This window comes from Harmonia axyridis, chromosome 1 (assembly GCF_914767665.1).
Source record: "Harmonia axyridis chromosome 1, icHarAxyr1.1, whole genome shotgun sequence".
NCBI classification, from domain to species: Eukaryota; Metazoa; Arthropoda; class Insecta; order Coleoptera; family Coccinellidae; genus Harmonia; species Harmonia axyridis.
Window position 1 is genome coordinate 76,298,649 of NC_059501.1, and position 18,363 is coordinate 76,317,011.

The following is an 18,363-nucleotide window of genomic DNA, read 5'->3' on the forward strand; positions in this document are numbered from 1 at the left end:
TAAAACACGATACTGTTTTCAAATGGGAATGAAAATTTTGATTTCGAAATACATACCCTACTTTGAATTTTTTCAAATGGCATGTCATGAAATTTTTTGTCAGTGTGATAGTCTAGTGTGTATTCTTATTTTTTTTTCAAAATGCTTCAGATTTCATGTTTTGTACTGTTTTATTTGGACAAAATGAAATGGAGACAATTGAATAGACAGAAACATAGTGTCAGAGTTTTCTGAAGGAGTTCGAAATGACTGCATAACTTCAGGTGAATAGGTCTCATCAATATTTATCGCTCGTAAGATCTGCTCAGATGTCTGCCAACTTCTTTCAAATCGAACAGCGCCTCATTTCAATCATATTGAAATTATTAAAAAAATTTGCAGACATCTAAGCAGATCATTATATGAGCGATAAAAATTGATGACTCTCATTCAGCTGAAAATATGCAGTCATTTCGAATTCCATCAGAAAATAACAAACGACAGATCAAAAGATCCTGACTCCATGTCACTGCTTGGGGGCCTCAGCCTCGACCTCAGCACTGCATATAGGTATATGTGGTCTTCAAAGGGGCAATTTATATTTGAATGGAATAAATAAAGACGGCATATGAAAAGTTTAAGAACCACCACGGGGCTGCTCAGTTCAAAATGGAGCTAGTGATATTTCTTCTGACAAATCCGTTTTTTATGGTATTTCCACATAATTTCATTAATCAATAATAAACATTTTCAGTTTGAGAATGAAGAAAGAAAAATTTTGGTAACTTTTAGTTTTTCGCCAAAAAATCGATGATATGAAAGCACTCAAATATTTATGGAATATTCGTGAGAAAAAACCTACCAAAAATTATCCAAAACGAGGTGAAATTATAATTTCGTGAAAAAAATAACTGACCGTCGTATAGTGCTGTTCTCTACTTATTTGCTACAAAAAAAGAAAGAAGATGAAATGAATGTACAACTTCTCAAACCGTACAAAGTTTGGTCAACGCAGGAGCGTCAGAGGGGAAATAAATAGCTAGTGTGACTGATTCGCGAAAAACCACGTAGTGATAATCCTTCTTAAGTTTATAGCTGAATGATGAAGAAAATGAAGAAAGGACTCACGTGAATTCAGATTCATGGTTGAAAAATGGAAAAAGAACTATAAAATCAAGAGAATTATTTCTAACTACATCTCTAACGCAGAAGGATATCGTTGATTTACAAGTACGCGCCATTTGCGCATGCAATTATGCAATTGTACGGCCCTCAGCACTGTTTACATATATTTATGGTTTTTATGGAATGAATATTGAAATAGGGATATGACTAGGAACGAACCTATTGAAAACTTCAAAATTCCAAAATTGAAATGAAAAATATTCATAGGTTTTTTTTTGTAAATTGATCATAAGAAATTGGTGATTGTTGAATCAAGTCAAGAATCAAAAAAGGTAGAGATAATTCAGAAGAGAATATAAATCGTTAAATAGAAGAGAAACAATCAAAAAACTAAACTGAATAATAGTATATTATTCAACGAGCGGTAATGTAGGTCATAACTCGCGCAGATGAAGTTTGCAGTACGACTAGTACGAGCCGCAGGCGAGTGCTGTAATTTAAAAAGTGAGCTATGACCATTATCACAAGTTGAATACTATACTTCATCTACGCGACTAAAACAATAATTACTAAAATACAAGAATAGAGAAAGAACTTTATTGACAAACCCCAAAAGTTACCTATAAACGTCAAAATTGAAGTTTATAGTGACATTCTTCCCCTCATTAACAATAATAGAATATTCCCTTTCGGCCAACCGAATAGAAACACAAAAGTATAAAAGCACAGAGCCATCTTTTCCGATTCATTATAGTGAGTTATAGCAGTGAGTTATTATAACTCACGCTGTTTGTTAATATATACTATTAATTGCTCAAAAGCAGTTGAATAAGGAGAAGGAGAAATTATGACTGATTGAGTTGGAACAGGATGAAGTGGATTTGATAGTAGAACATAATTGTGTTGGAAGAATTAATTAGGAAGCTGAACAGAATTTTGTACATAAGATAAGTAATTTTAAGTTATTGTAATATATTTTTTTATATAATTGAAATAAGATAAGATAGTTAGGTAAGCTGGTTTAGTTAGGTTGTTTGTTCTTTTGATGAAGAAATATAGTTCTAAATTTTGAATTTCAAAATATACTATTTCGGACGGAGAATTCAACCCAAATCTCAAAGACTCAAAAGAATAATTGATGGAAACCATATCAGTATATGTGGTCTCCAAGAAGGGTGGAGACGTCAGTGATTTCTTCATCTTTTATAATTTGTAATTTAACTTGAATATAATGTGAAAAAACGTGTGACTTGTTTTTTCAGTTTTTTTGGACCGTCTCCGTTTATAAATAAATTTTTCATAGATTTTTTTTATAAATAAAAATCGAGTAACATAAAACGATGGCTGCAAAAACCTCAACTCAATTCATTTCCGTCTCCTCTTTACAAAGTCGACCGACATAAAACCCACCCCTACCTCATTCACCCAAAACACGCATGCATTCGCAACTTCCGATCCCGAGGCGTCGCGATGCTAATCAGCACGGATAAACGCAACAAAACCTGGGGAAAAAAACGGGCGGGCGAAACGACGGCGGAGGTCCCGCGTCGAGACGCGCGTCGGTCTAGCCGACGCGGCCGGCTGTCGGCAAAGACGCGCGACAACAGTATCCGTCAAACGTCCTACGGTAGTTGCAGACGTCGGCGTTCCGACGCGTGTAGTGCGATCATTCGTGCTGACAGCCCGAGGCCACGAGGATAGAAGACGTAAGAAAAATTTCGAATCATGGTCTTCGAAGGCTCATTTGGGGTGAGTTATTTTTCTGAAGGGGTTTAAGGGTTGGGAAATGATAGTTGGATAGTGGAGGGTTTGCCAACATGCCGAGTTGGCTGTAGCCTAAGGCGACAGATTGAGCTTATTTATATTTAAATTTGATTCACAGAATTGAAAAAAATATATACACACACAAAGTAAGAAATTCAAAAATTGGAGAAGAATTAAAATATTCAATAAAAATCGAAAATAAATCAAAATACATATACAGAATCAGATACTCAATATTTCAAGAGCTCATCTTGAACCATTTCTCAACGCTTTGTAATATAATTTATTATTTTGCGAATCTGGAATCTCGCAGAAAGATACTGTAAATGCTCTTAAAATTCAACTTAAACTGTTATACTTAGAGATAATTATCATTATTATTAGAAGTCTTTATTGCATAAAAGGTTGTACAATAGTTTGTTAAAAAAAGTGCAAAATGCGAGCATATCGCAAAGCGATGTCTTCTTGCCAACCTTTACAGAATTGTGATTGAAAAAAAAATTTCATTGTGATGTTTATAAAGTATGAATGTAATGAAAAATATTTACAACGTTTTTATTTCTTGTGAGTTTTGCATAGTTTTGAGACATATACCTACTTTACCTTATTTTAAAGGTGGTACCTACATGATTAAGATATTCCTTGCTCCGGGAAAAGTTTATCCAAGTAAGTTGATGAAGCACAAATCATTAAGTTAGAATTTTATTGTTCGAGAATTTAATGGATATGATTGTGAACTGAGGTATTAAAAACAGAGGCGACAAAAGAGGAATAGCCTTCAAGCGGCAAATTTGTAAATCCGTCACTGTATTTAGATGACGGCGCGGGATGTTGTATGACCTTGAAACTGTTGTTTCTAGGAGTTCGCCCAGTCCCGTCTGTCCTCAAGTGGATAAGGGTTATATTTTTGGGGTAGTTTTATTTATTATCCTCAATAATGGCGTGGTGCTCTATTTCACTATAGTTGGGGAAGAGAGGAATCTAATTCTTTATGAATTTTTCTCATGCTTAAGTACTACGTTGTCAAAAAAACTTCGGTAACTCTGATTGTTCAGTTTTCTCGTGAACATTCAAACTTCAGCAACTTGTTTTTGTTTTTACTTTTTCGGTTCCTCACTAGAAAAGGAAGGTTACATCATACAAATCTTTAATTGGAAGATATTGACAGTTTTCGTAGTATTCAGCACACTATAGGTTTTAGTTTCAGATTTTGGTCACTGGGAATTTTTGATATTACGATGTTACGGTGACAACTATTTGAATTTATTTGAATAAAAATATTGAACATAAATTACCCTCTCGAGCGGTTTATGAATTTCTTGAATGAAAATTTCCAGGATTTTTCTGTATTTATTTTCAATTCATAGTAGATACAAAAGTTTCACAAATTTCATCAAGTAAACCATATATTAAGCTCATTTCTGCTGAACTGTACGAGAACGTACCTCATGTTTAATATTTGACCTGAAATAAATTCCAATAACTTTGTTATTTGAAAAATTTTGAGTAACCAATATCGAGAACAAAATGTCATGCTGAATATCCTGAAACCATCAAAATGTTCGTGATAATTTGTATAATGCTTTATTACCCTTTTTTCATCAAGATGAAGCTGAAAAAATAAAAATGACTGGTTGTCAATCAAAAACCAAAGTTTATACCTGTAAGGACTAAAATGTGCACTGTGCGAGAAAGAGAACACCTAACCTGCCTTTTTAGGTAATTATGCAGAGAATTCCTTAAGGACATAAAAATATTTCAGGAGAGGAATCTTGGAGCCAATTCAAGAAAAAAAGTAGAATGAACGATAAGTTTGGAAAATAATATTTTTTTGTAACCATTATGCTCCTATTTTAAATATCTTTATAACGTTTGCTACACATCTTCAATATTTCAAGATGCATATTTCGTACAAAAAATGTTATTATTTCAGCCAGTGGTTCCGTACGGGTTTTTTGCTTTGGTTTTTTTGAATGAAAAATGTTTTAAGATTCTCATTTCTAGGCGAAATTGACAAATTGATTTCATTTCTCCTAACTTATGGTTTTTCATGGTAATTCGCTCAAAATCCTTCCGATGGATTGGAAATTCGAAGTTATGTATAACCATGTAAAATTTTGTTTTCTCAATAATTGAGAAAAAAAACATTCCGATCGAACTGAAATTTGAAAATCAATGCAAATGTATTGATAGTAATCTCAACATCAGAATATGTTTCAGAGAACAAACTGAAAATCCTGAAGTTTTCTGATTATTTGCGAGGCAGGTTGAAAAATTCTAGGATATATAAAAAAAATTGTCATTATTTTGATTGGCTTTTAGCAAAAAGGCGCAGCATTAACACTTCAGAATATTGTGAATATCAATTGAAATATAAAATTCAAACACATATTTGAGTGGAAAAATACTCTTGTTTCTTGAGTTGGTACGATATAACATTTTACCAAATAAGTTTCGGGCCTCACAAGTAAAACACATTTTTTTTTTTTTAGAATTCTACTTCATTTAAGAGTGATACATGTACTCCAACGCTCCTCTAACTTTGCAATACCTTTTCGGTGAAATCATCATTATTTGCCTCCGTTAGAGCCCTGGAGCATTCTACAAAAAGGAAGTCTCGTGATCAGTCAGTTGAAAGCGTAACTCAGTCAATTTGATGATGGTTTTAATCGGTTTGTGATTGAGCATTGTCAATACACGAAACTAGATTTCATTCATTTTGAAAAATCTAAAATTGTAGCAAAGCTTGACCTCCCATATCTCCGGACTTAACTCTATGCTCCGAAAATTTCACACACATCTTTGGAAGCTTGGTACTAACGAGAAAATAGTGGAATGGTAGGGGAGAGATCTTGTGCTCCAGGCTCTGAAATTATTAAACGACGTGTTATCAAAAGAAATGAACCTTCCAAGTGTGTATTTATGGTTTATGAATTTTCTTTCGTTTCCTCATATTATGTTCCAGTATATGATGAGTAGCATTGTACTGGAAGTAATAGGTTTCCTGTTTGTGTAAAGTCTCCCTGCATGTTAAGAATTTGGAGTGGTATATTCAAGAGCTTCACTTAATTATTGGAATAATGAAAAAAACTGCAAGTTTCTTCATTGATTATTTGATGATCACTATTGAGTTCATATAATATCACCACTCAATTCATTATAACAGCTGGTTCATGTTTCGTTATTTATATTTGAATCCTCTTGATTCTTAACAAAGTATATACTACTATCCACCCAGAATATTTTCTTCATCCCTTACATTTTAAAGAGTAAAACTTAACTCGTCATTGCTGTTTCAAAATTCCAACAACCAGTCTTCTCTTCCAGCACCTGTATTAATATAAAAAGTCAATTATTTCTGATGACTCTAGCCAACAGAGAAAAGCCTCACCGTGTTTCCAAATAGCCTGCACAGAGGGGTGTATTAAGTCATCCACCTATGGGCGACAGCAAGCTGTAAAGTTTATAGCCATCATCGCGAGACCCAACTATATAATTTTCTATACGCATCGTATGAGTTTTATACTACAGCCAGCGACCGCATAGTCTGTGTGTTCATGCGGACAATTACACCCCAACAAATTCATCGTGTTTTTTTTTCCTGCAGCAATGAACCGTGAAGGTCAGGAAAGTAATCTCGCTTTCATCAGATACACCCATAAAATTCATCATCATTTTTCGTATATATATTGCAATGAAATATACGGTATATTCTTCTCATATATCAGATGGTAAAACGAACAAAAAGTAGATAGGGTTTATTACACGCAATATTTTCCATCTAGCATTAAATTGAGAATTACGAGAGCATAAAATGGACAGTGTAACTTATATGGGGAGGAGTATTACCAAGACTTTTTTTTCCGAACTGGTAGGTATTTGTTTATCGCAGTTTTAGGGTGCATTCGAAGTGGTTTTTTATTTTATAAGCTCATGATATCCATATGAAATTGAATTTGAAATTGACATATGAACTTGGAAGAAGCTGACAATCAAATATATCAAGGATATAGCAAAAATTCTAGGAACGTCAACTCGTCCGTTTTTCCTTATCCTCATTCTAAATATCGCATCGAATATCATCTGACCATATTTTTTCTCGTATTTCGACTAAATTGTTCTATAAAAAATTAAATATGACATTTGACGAATTGTACTAATCCCACTCTCTAAATGCCATGTCAAAGATTGAGGGGTAATGTTCTATATTTAGTTAACCTAGTGGTATCAAAAGGTCATACGTTGTCTATGTTAGACGTGAACAATTCAATACTTGTCGAAACTAAAATTACGAAGAGCATCAGGGTTGAATGGAATTAAATTGCCTTGCTTCTGAATATATCCACTTATTTATGTTCGTTTTTTGAACGTGTTTAAAACTTACATTGTGAACTTTGCTCATGGCTTGAACAAAACCAAGTACTCACACATTCACTCTTGGTCGACAATTTCTGAATACGGTAATACCAAATGTAACTGACAAGTTTGTTAATTAAATAACACTGCTTTGAAGTAGATGGCTTATCAGTTCTGAAAAGCACCAAGTATGATTTCACTGGAATTCAATATTTTTCATTGAAATAGCATAGGTTATGACGTCGATGTAATAAGTAAATTACAAACTATTATTATTATTTCGAACTGGGGTCGTTTTGGTTCGGTAAGCCTTCCGGGAACTGCGACCATGTAGATCTTTTGTTCTCTACCCTTCTCATTCATAGAAACCGAAGGAGGTCGTCAATAAAACTGAAAACCTCCTTAGGGGCCTTGGCCGTTACCTCTCTGGCATCCAGGACCAGCTTACCCATGTGAATGTTTCTTAAGTCAGCCTGCTCCGGGCACTTGCATATCATGTGTTCGGCTGTTCAAATCTCGTCTGCTGACTTTCCCATACGTTACAAATGATGTTTGTACCGACAGTGCCCCGTCAGCAGTCTCACCATCACCCGAAGCTCGGCTCATGACAGCTTCAAGAGCTTTTTGGTGTAGGTGGGTGAATTTATTTGAATGAACAAGTTCAGGAGTGTTAGTCCAGTGGATTATCCTGTTGTTCAACTCCCATAGCTGGACCGCAGCTTTCTATTGGTCTTTTCCTAGCCCACAGAAAGGCTCAGGTCCAGCAGGTGTTAACCTTGATGCACTTTTTGCAAGTTTATCAGCTTTTTCATTTCCTTCAACCCCACAGAGCCCTGGTACCCATAGAAAAGTCAACTTATTGCCTCTGTCCAGTTGCTCTATGGTGTTACGGCACTCCCAAGTCAGCACAGACCCCTGGCATCACGATTCCAGGGATCTCAGCGTGGTTTGGCTGTCCGTGGTGATGTAGATATGCGCCCCCTCGAGGTTCATTTTGAGACACTCCGGAGCGCATACATGAACAGCCATTATCTCGGTCTGTAGAAACGAGGGCTTACTTCCCAGGGCTTTAGAGATCCTCAGTTTAGGTCCATATATCCCAATGCCAGTGCCCTTCTCTGATTTTGATCCATCGGTGAAATTACAAACTATATTGAATATATCTTTTATTTTAATGTAATCAGTAAATTAGAAAGTATTTCGAATTTTTATTTTATTTCAATATGCCGGGTCTATGAGCTTATTATTTTTATCTATTTCATGTGTAATCGGTGAGCGGTGTCAAAATTGACGATCTCTAATTAGCCGAATTTCGATCTCACCCGAAAAATTTTTTGTCCAAAAATTTTCGTGAAATTTTCCATACCCTTAGAAAATTGAAAAAAATAAAAATTCCTTCATGGAAATATTGTATCATTTTATTGGTTGATTCGACTATGTTGATCACGAAAATGCTTGCAGTTGGGTGAAAAACGTTTGTATTTGAGGGGTCTGTGACGAATAATTCAGGAGATATAACGATTTTTGGAGGGAAATTCAATTTTTTTACCAATTTCGAGTTCAAATTCCCTCAAAACCGTAAGCTTTACGAAGAAATAGTGAGAGATGCCAGAATTGACAATCTCTGATTAGCCAAGTTTCGATCTCACATGAAAAAATTTTTATCGAGAAATTTTCTCATAATTTTTCATACCTTACCCTTAGACCTATTCAAAAAACCCCAACACTTCTCTTTATCTGTAAAAAGGTAATTGAATTCGGGACATCCTGTACATTCGAAATAAACACACCGATAAAGGTCATCATTGTTACGGAAACGACTACCAAATCATCAAAAACTTTAAGTCAAAAGTGTACCTGCAACTTTACTTCAGTCGAAAGGTATTGGGTCTTATAATTATTGCTGTGTATGAGCACAGTACCATATCCGATCTCATGCGCTATGTCTTCCCAAAAAGCCTTTTGCAGGCCCACATGGCTACAGTGGCTCTGGAAAAAGTGTTGGATATATATTTACTCCAGTTGAGTTTATTATCCAGAGTAACACCCAGATATTCATACACACTGTAAAAGTTCAGAATTGGGCCATTTAGAACCGGTTAACTTGCTATGGTATATCGTCAGGTTAAATAGACACATAATATCTATTCAAACAACAACTTAAAGAGTGAAGGTAACGTCAAATATTCTTTCTTTTCAATTGGCAATAAGTCACAGAATTCGTTACCCATATGTCTGTGGATGGGCCAAATATTTTTTCTCCAGATTTCATTCCAAATAATTCGAGGAAGTGTCGATATTCGTTAGCTCCTATTCAGGAACTTGTCACATATGATTATCGGCTGAATGGAGTTCTCAAACTATCGGCTTTCAGGAAAAACTTCATCGAACAATGGCGTGAAAACGCGCCGAGCTTTCATCGAGTTTTCCCAATTCACGTGTATTGCTTGCCTTGTCGTGAAAAAGCCGTCTATTTGTATACAATACGATTGAATTTGCTGTCGTACTATGCGGAAATTGGGTTGTAAACATTCCAACAAAGGGTTTGGATATGCACTACTAACCATGTTGAATTAACAAGAGAATGGTATTATCGGATAAGCCCGAAGGTCGCAGCATAACAGAGAAATGAACTTGATTTTTTCGTATGAAACCACAATTCGAATATATGCGAAAGCAAATAATATTCGAAATGTGAATTCTAGTACATTATTCAACGAGCGGTAATGTAGGTCATAACTCACGCAGATGAAGTTTTTCAATTCATCAAGTGAGTTATGACCATTACCGCAAGTTGAATACTATACTTTATCTACGACTATATCAATAAATACTAAGGAAAAAATACAGACTTAGAATATAGACAGAAAGAACGGGAAATAAACAGCTCGATCCCGAGTACAAGAGAGATGGAAACTTAGTGTCACCAATCACAATCAAACTAGCTTCGGCTAGCTCGAATCTAGTACAGAGTACAGACATAGAACTATATTGAAAAACGTTAATAGTTGCCTATAAAAATGCATTAAAATATACCAAAAAACATTCCCTGTAAACGACGACTTAATGATCTTACTGCTACACCAATCTTGAAAATTTTTTCAAACTCCTTTATATTTTTTTCGGGAAAGTAATTCTGCATGGTAATATTTGCTGTTTGTCTTTTGGAAATGTATACCTATATAAAATTTCATCTTCACTATCTGAATTAATCGTTTTCAGCAAAACATTCACAATAATTAGATATCAACTTAATTTGAAAACGTCAAAATTATTGAAGTGACATTTCCTCGGACATTCCTCCCCTTAATAACAATAATTGAATGTTCCCTTTCGGACAATCGAATAGAAGCAGAGAAGTACAGAAGCATAAATCCATATTTTCCGATTTATTATAGTAAGTTATTAAAACTCACGCTGTTTGCTTATAGATGCTATTAATTGCTCAAAAGCAGTTGAAGAATGAATATATAATTCAATAGGAGTAGATAAAACATTAGAAAGATCAGTAAAATCACTCAGATAACATACAGGGTGTATCAGTTTGAATCGTTAAATTTAATGGGATATTATCCTCTTTGTCCTTATTCGGAAAAATGTATGTTATATACCTCTATCTCGATCCCTAAAAAAGATACAGGGTGTTGAAGTTCACAAGAAAAAATTATTTTTATGCAAAAGGTTTAAAAAAACCTTGGATTCAAACGAAATTTTGCATGCCTACCCTACTCCCTAAGGGCCGTTTTATGAAGGTATATTCGATTTTGGGGGAACACCAGTGGCGTGCAATTCGATCACATCACATTCAATTATTTCGAAGAAAAAAGTTTGTCACTGTTATTTTTAAGGAATAAATAAAGCAATTTCGAATTGCTGCTTCGATTTCGAGTAAGATTTGTTTTTACAGAACAAAATTTCTTATTGAAGCGTTTATATAGGGGTGTCCAATACAAATTTTCATTTCGATTACAAGAAACTATTATATTTCAGGAGAAATCGTTTCGATCATTCACATCACGAAATTGACCCAATCAGCTCAAATGTTTCCAACAGTTTCTCTATTGCCGGCCGAGAAGGTGGTTCAAGACCAGCCAATAGTAGTTAAATTGTGCGTACTTACTGTGACTACGAAATTTACGCAATTTTTGTATTAAATTCAAACAATTTCAGTACATGTAACGTTCCATTTTTAGTATTGGCGTATTTTCACTTGTCAAATGTCAAAAGATAATAGATTCAAAAGAACAGTTACCTCCTATCGGAAAACCCTTCACTTAAACTTCATTTCAAGACGCTACAATTAATTGGTATGAATAAATGAGACTGAACTAAATTGGGTGAATACTTTTTATTTGTTTCATTCATCAATTCCCAGTTAAATTAGAAATTGTGTGTGGAACGTGAAACCAAACACAGTTCAGCAAGACTAATCGAGCTATGCCTATTTGATAAATTACACATTGAATATTTGCATATCAATTAGATAGAATTATGAACATAAATATATAATGTGGTTTCAATTAAATTTTTCAGCTAAATATAAATAAATAATATTAATTGAAATACAAAGAGAATATTTCGAAACTTGAATAAATTTCCTACAGCTCTGCCAAATTTCCATCATGACATGGAAACATGATGAATTTAAAAAAAAATTTAATCACATAATTCTCAATATATACAGCGTGGACGACTGAAAACGATACAATTCCGTTTTTGAAAATTGCATCAACATCACACCAAAACATGAGTAGGTAATTCAAAATTTCAGACTTTTTCGAGAGGCGAAAAAAATCTGAATTAGTTAATTCACTTCAGAACTTATAAAAATGAATAGCCATATTTTTCAATACCTATGTTGCTTATTCCGTACTGTTCTAAATTACATTAAACATTATCTAAAATTGAATTGATAACCTCTGAAATACAATTTTTCTTTTCTTAAAAATAATATGCTGTTTCAGGAATTCGATCCATAATTCTGAATAACAATTTTGTTTTCAAGATTTCTAACTTCCTAATCTCAATTTCAATTTCGTTTTTCAGAAATCAAATTAATTATTCTGAAATTCCATTTTTTTTTCAACTATACTGTCTTATTCTAAAATACATGTTCCCCATTTGAAATTGAACATTGATTTTGTGAACTACAATTGGAAAAGATGTAGTTAGAAATTGAAAGTTAAAAAGAATGAAATTAGACAAACTACGCCAAATTAAAGTTAAGTATCATAGAAAAATGTGGTGATTAGTCAACACAATGGGCATATGAAAGTAAAACAGTGAGAGATGGTTAATCGATAATGAAATACATTGAGGTCCTGCATTTCATTAAGATGCAAAGCGATAAAACAAAACTCAATACTGAGATAAATGTCAGACGTGGATACTACTTAATATTCTGTCTGTCACTTCTTTAAAAGTTCCTGAGTGGGTTTAGCTACATTGAACTGAAATGAGTTTAATTCATTCAACTCGATACAAAATACGAGTTGAACAGTGCATGAGCTAGATCCATCAAACTTGCCCTAAATAACAATTGAAATTCGAGATAAGCACTGACACACCGTCAGCTGGGTAGCGCCCTTGGAGACCGAATGGTATATAGATAGAGACCAAAGTGTTCATATATGAGTTGGAATTTACTATCACGTCACTTTTATCGATTATTTTATTCTCGTCCTGACATTCGACAAAAACACTATCTATTTTTTACATACACATACTGAATTTCAACGTATAGGGCTCACTTGTAACCGAAATATTAGTTATTTTATTTCGATATTTAACTTCATTTATCTCTAGTTTTTATTTATTTATTTTTGTTCATCCTACGTTTGTTTATTTGTAATTTTTTCAACATTTTTGTCTGTTTTTGAATTGTCTGTTGTCCTGGTGTCATGAAAAAAGGGGAGAAAAAGTTCTATCTTCCCACAATCTTTATATCATGACTACTAGTTTCAAGACTTTGAATTAGTCTCATTCTAAGGTCTTCTAGAGATACAAGCTACAAATTTGAAAAACTCACAAATAAATCTATTATATTGGACAATTCTTCACTACAAAACAAATTAAGATGGCGTCAATTAGAAGACTTGAGAATGAGACTTATTTGAAGTCTTGAAACTGAAACTAAATCACAAGATCTTGGAGGCCAAATCACAGGTCCAAAACGTGCAATTAGGCGGTCACCAAACTTGTCCTTCAATAAATCGATTGTGGCACGAGCTATGTGACATGTTGCGCCGTCTTGTTGGAACCACAGCTCCTGGACATCATGGTTGTTCAATTCAGGAATGAAAAAGTTAGTAATCCTGGCTCTATACCGATCACCATTGACTGTAACGTTCTGGCCATCATCGTTTTTGAAAAAGTGCGGACCAATGATTCCACCAGCCCATAAAGCGCACCAAACAGTCAGTTTTTCTGGATGTAACGGTGTTTCGACATACACTTGAGGATAAGCTTCACTCCAAATGCTGTAGTCCTGTTTGTTGACGTAGCCATTCAACCAGAAGTGCGCTTCATCGCTAAACAAAATTCGCTTATGAAAATCGGGAACAACGGCAATCTCATTTTGGGCCATTTCGACGAATCTACGCCTTAGTTGATGATCGTTTGGCTTCAATTCTTGCACGAGTTGGATTTTGCAAGCACGCAAACCAAGATCCTTCCTCAAAATCTTCCATGAAGTGGATGGATACAGATACAATTCCTGTGCTCGATGGCGGATAGATTCATTCGGGTCTTCCTCAATGACCTCAATGCTACGCTTTACAGCAGCAATAGCTTCTTCTGTACTCACCGTACGGCGTCTCTGGGGATGCGAGTTATCAATAAGAGTAAACGTTGTGCGAAAACGTTCCATGGTTAATAGAATTAACTGCTCTGATGGACGATTTTGTCGACGATAAAATGGACGTAGTGCGCGATACGTATTCCGCACAGAACCATTATTTTCGAAATAAAATTGCACTATTTGCAAGCGTTGTTCAGGCAAGAATCTATTCGTGGTGAATTGCCAAACCAAACTGAGAATAAATCACTTGACAGCTGTTAAATCGGTTGCCATCTTGAACAGTAATGCCAACTTAAAGTTATATAGCTCGAAAAAAAACACCCTTTACTATCAAAGAACCACTGACAATGATGCAGTCGATCACATTCTGAATGTTATTATATAGTAAGGAGAAGGTGCAATCCACAGGGTGTTCTGAAAAAAGCTTACTTTGAATTTTTTTGTGCACCCCTGCTTACAACAAAAAATAAAGTTACTGACAAACAAACGCATCTGATAAGTTGTGTTTCTGAGGAATCGAGCTACAATGCAGGGTTCAAGAGAAGAGGAACTATAAACTTCATTGAAATTGTGTCTGTTACCTTAATTTTTTGGGTGTGTTGCTATATAAATTGTCATAAGAAAGATTATATTGCATTTTTATTGCTGCATCAGAGACTAATTTTTTTTGTATTTTTAAAATTAGTGAACTTACCTGCGGCATTGTGAATCCGATCCTAACCTGAAGAACTCAAGTCTAATTTTATTCTTTCGATAGTTACCTTATTTATACAGAATTATATTTGACCGAGGAATCATGGTCAGTAAGTCAAACCTCATCGTTTTGGACCATGTCCGGCACAAAATGCGACTATTAAAAAAATTCGAGAAGAAATAATAGGTTCTATAGTCCTCTATTGGGAAAAAGATTTCTGAGAAAATATTGTCAATTAAACAAGTCGAAGGAGGTTCCAGTGATATTATCAATTTCAAAGCCACTAAAAGGCACTTACTTCCTTCCATATCAATTCAAAGGATTCTAAGAAAATCTTCCAATAACTATAATGAATAGAAGAATTATTTCGAATTCCCGGATATAACTATTCATGCATATTCACTTCCTGGAAAGAATTTCCGTATAAAATATGTATATTTTCTGAAGGAAAAATCAGGGGATGACCTAGTTTTATTTTAATCTCCGACCTATATTTTCCAGGATATTTCTTTTCTGCTCAAATTCAATCTTATAGACTTCCGCGAATTACTATTTTGTCGGATTTGCAGATATGTAGAGACATCTGTTTAATATCAATGTGCGGATAGATATATTTTTATATATCTGACAACATATGTCCCTTTAAATCTCAGTGATCTATATTATTGGATGTGGAAATAGCAGATTGAAGAAATTAATTTTTTCACATCGGAATAAGTTAGTGTTTCTGAATTTAGCACCTCACGAAATATTCATAACGGTTATTCGTGAATCATAGAATTATGTATATTTTTTATTTCAACTCAGATTATTGAATTCGCACAAGTGTAAATACTGGTTGTTGATATTCCAGAAAAGCAATTTGGTGTCGAGGTTTTTCGAGCTGATTCTACATCAACTTGATGTCCTGAATTCAAATAAATTATTCATTTCAACTAGGGGCTCAAATTTTTAAGATATACAATTTCAGAGAAATATAAGTTACATTATTTCAACTCAACTCCGTAAGTGTAGTAAACAAAAGTAGATACGAAATTTTTATTTCAGTTATACAAAATACAATATTATGTCGTACTAACAAACAAAAAAACATTGAAGAAATAAAATAGTCACTCAACACTTCGAAAGCAAACAGTCCCTTTTTGAACTACAGCAGTAATCTGCCATCATGTGCATGTCGCATCTTCCTTGGTAGTGGTCCTCTATAACTTCAATATCTTGGTGACATTTTTCACCTTGTTCCTCACTCATGTGAGGTCCTAAATTTTCTGGTAAACGGTTTAAGTGGCTGTGTAAATAGTGTATTTTAATAATTATATTGCACCCTAAGGATTTGAAACTATTAAGCATTTTGTTAACCATTTCAACATAGTTTTGAGCTTTATGTTTGCCTAGAAAATTTTCTACAACTGCAACAAATGATGTCCAATCATCTCGTTCAACTTGATCCTTAATTAATTTTCCTATTTGTAGGCTGTTAAATAATTCTGACTTGATTTTTTCTCTGCTCAACTGATGCAGTTTTATCCCTATATATGCAAAACATGACCCACTCTTATCAAGAGACTTTACAAATTACTTCATTAAGCCCAACTTTATATGTAACGGAGGAAGTATGATTTTTTCTCTTACTTAACCGAATTAGTGGATTAATAGAGTCAGTTCAGGTACCTGATAAGCAAGGGTTCCACTATTTATAAATTTTCCGGGAATTTACTCAATAACAGACTGACAATAAAACCATTGCATTAATGAATATAGAGAGTGTTTTTTTTAGAGCTATAGAACTTTAAATTGCAATATCACAACGATGAATTATTCGATTGACATGAATTTTATTTATCCGCAAGATAATCTTGTGGCATTACATTTTAAATATGAATTCTTGCCACGGCTGGCTCGGATGTAGTCCAATCTGGACGTCCAATTTTCGATGACTTTTTCCAACATTTGTGGTCGTATATCGGCAATAACACGATGAATGTTGTCTTCTGTCAAGGGTTTGTGGGTTATCCGCATAGACCAATGACTTTACATAGCCCCACAGAAAGTAGTCTAGCGGTGTTAAATCACAAGATCTTGGAGGCCAATTCACAGGTTCAAAACGTGAAATTAGGCGGTCACCAAACGTCTCTTTCAATAAACCGATTGTGGCACGAGCTGTGTGACATCTTGCGCCGTCTTGTCGGAAGCACAGCTCCTGGACATCATGGTTGTTCAATTCAGGAATGAATAAAGTTAGTAATCATGGCTCTATACCGATCACTATTGACTGTAACGTTCTGGCCATCATCGTTTTTGAAGAAGTACGGACCAATGATTCCACCAGCCCATAAAGCGCACCAAACAGTCAGTTTTTCTGGATGTAACGGTGTTTCGACATACACTTGAGGATTAGCTTCACTCCAAATGCGGTAGTTTTGTTTGTTGACGTAGCCATTCAACCAGAAGTGCGCTTCATCGCTAAAATGGACGTTGTGCACGATACGTATTCCGGACAGAACCATCATTTTCGAAATAAAATTGCACTCTTTGCAAGCGTTGTTCAGGCGTGAGTCTATCCATAATGAATTGTCAAATCAAACTGAGAATAAATCACCTGACAGCTGTTGAATCGGTCGCCATCTTGAACAATAATGCTAACTTAAAGTTGTATACCTCGAAAAAAAACACCCAATATAATGATTTCAGAACTCTCATAAATGAATATAAATATGAATGAAACCCACATTGCTAGATAAGTTGATGTATCATGTATCTAAAAAGTAGAGCTGATTGCATGTACAGATTTAGCGGCTCCCAGGCACCAAATAAAATTCTTTTGCTGCCCTGTGAATTAGCAATATCATTTAGTAAAAACTAAACCTATGTACCCTCCAGAGATTCTTAAGGTTCGGCAAAAAAAATTGTTTTTACGATTCCCTCCATAAGAATAGATTCTTTCAGTCGCTCTCGAGATTTGAACAGTACGTCAAACACAATTCTTTTTCCCCGAACAGTGCTGGAGGTTTTTCTTGGAAACGTCCAGAAATGGTATGAATAAATATATGTTTTCCCCTTGAGAAGATAACCTTGGTGTTGTTATTGAAAGATATCGCGAGGGAAGAGGTTTCGGCATTTTAAGTATTTCCACCCCTCGTGAATATATTGTTTCGATTGTTTCGGGAGGTAGAGAAATGCATACAAGATAGGATGAAAAGGAATATAAATTTCGATATCGATGTTTTCAGCCGGCAGATAATATTCGAAGGCATTGAAGTGATTCATAGAATGAGATCTTGCCTTTTTGCTTTCGTTCAGCTAATGGAATTTCCGAATAATGTTTATTCCATTTGCGTTACACTTGAACTGTAAATGAGTTTTTTCACTGCTGCTTTTTCCGCTGTTCCTTTCGCTTTTAAGTATACTTTTTGCATGACGAGAATTGAATTGGAGTCTATTGTGGCAGCACTTCTTTTGGAGATTAATTCCATAAATTATCGAGACAGATCGATATATTTTTGAGGTGGTGAGATTCAAATTAAATTTTGAAATTGAAGATAATAATTCAAGAGCGTATTTTTCAGGTCTGAATAAGATTTTGTAGATCGTTGGTAACGAAGCGGTAAAACATCTTTTTGAACAAACACGTTTCATTGTTACCTAA

The 18,363-nt window shown here is 34.6% G+C and overlaps 1 protein-coding gene across 1 annotated transcript in view; it reads left to right on the forward strand.

Moving 5' to 3' along the window:
- The first annotated feature begins 2,621 nt into the window (after positions 1–2,621).
- Positions 2,622–18,363, forward strand: part of LOC123671433 (trace amine-associated receptor 1-like) — a 157,552-nt gene continuing 141,810 nt past the window's right edge. The window contains exon 1 of the mRNA XM_045605286.1: positions 2,622–2,853. The gene's annotated coding sequence lies outside the window, so the exon portion shown is untranslated. The remainder of the gene's footprint in view (positions 2,854–18,363) is intronic.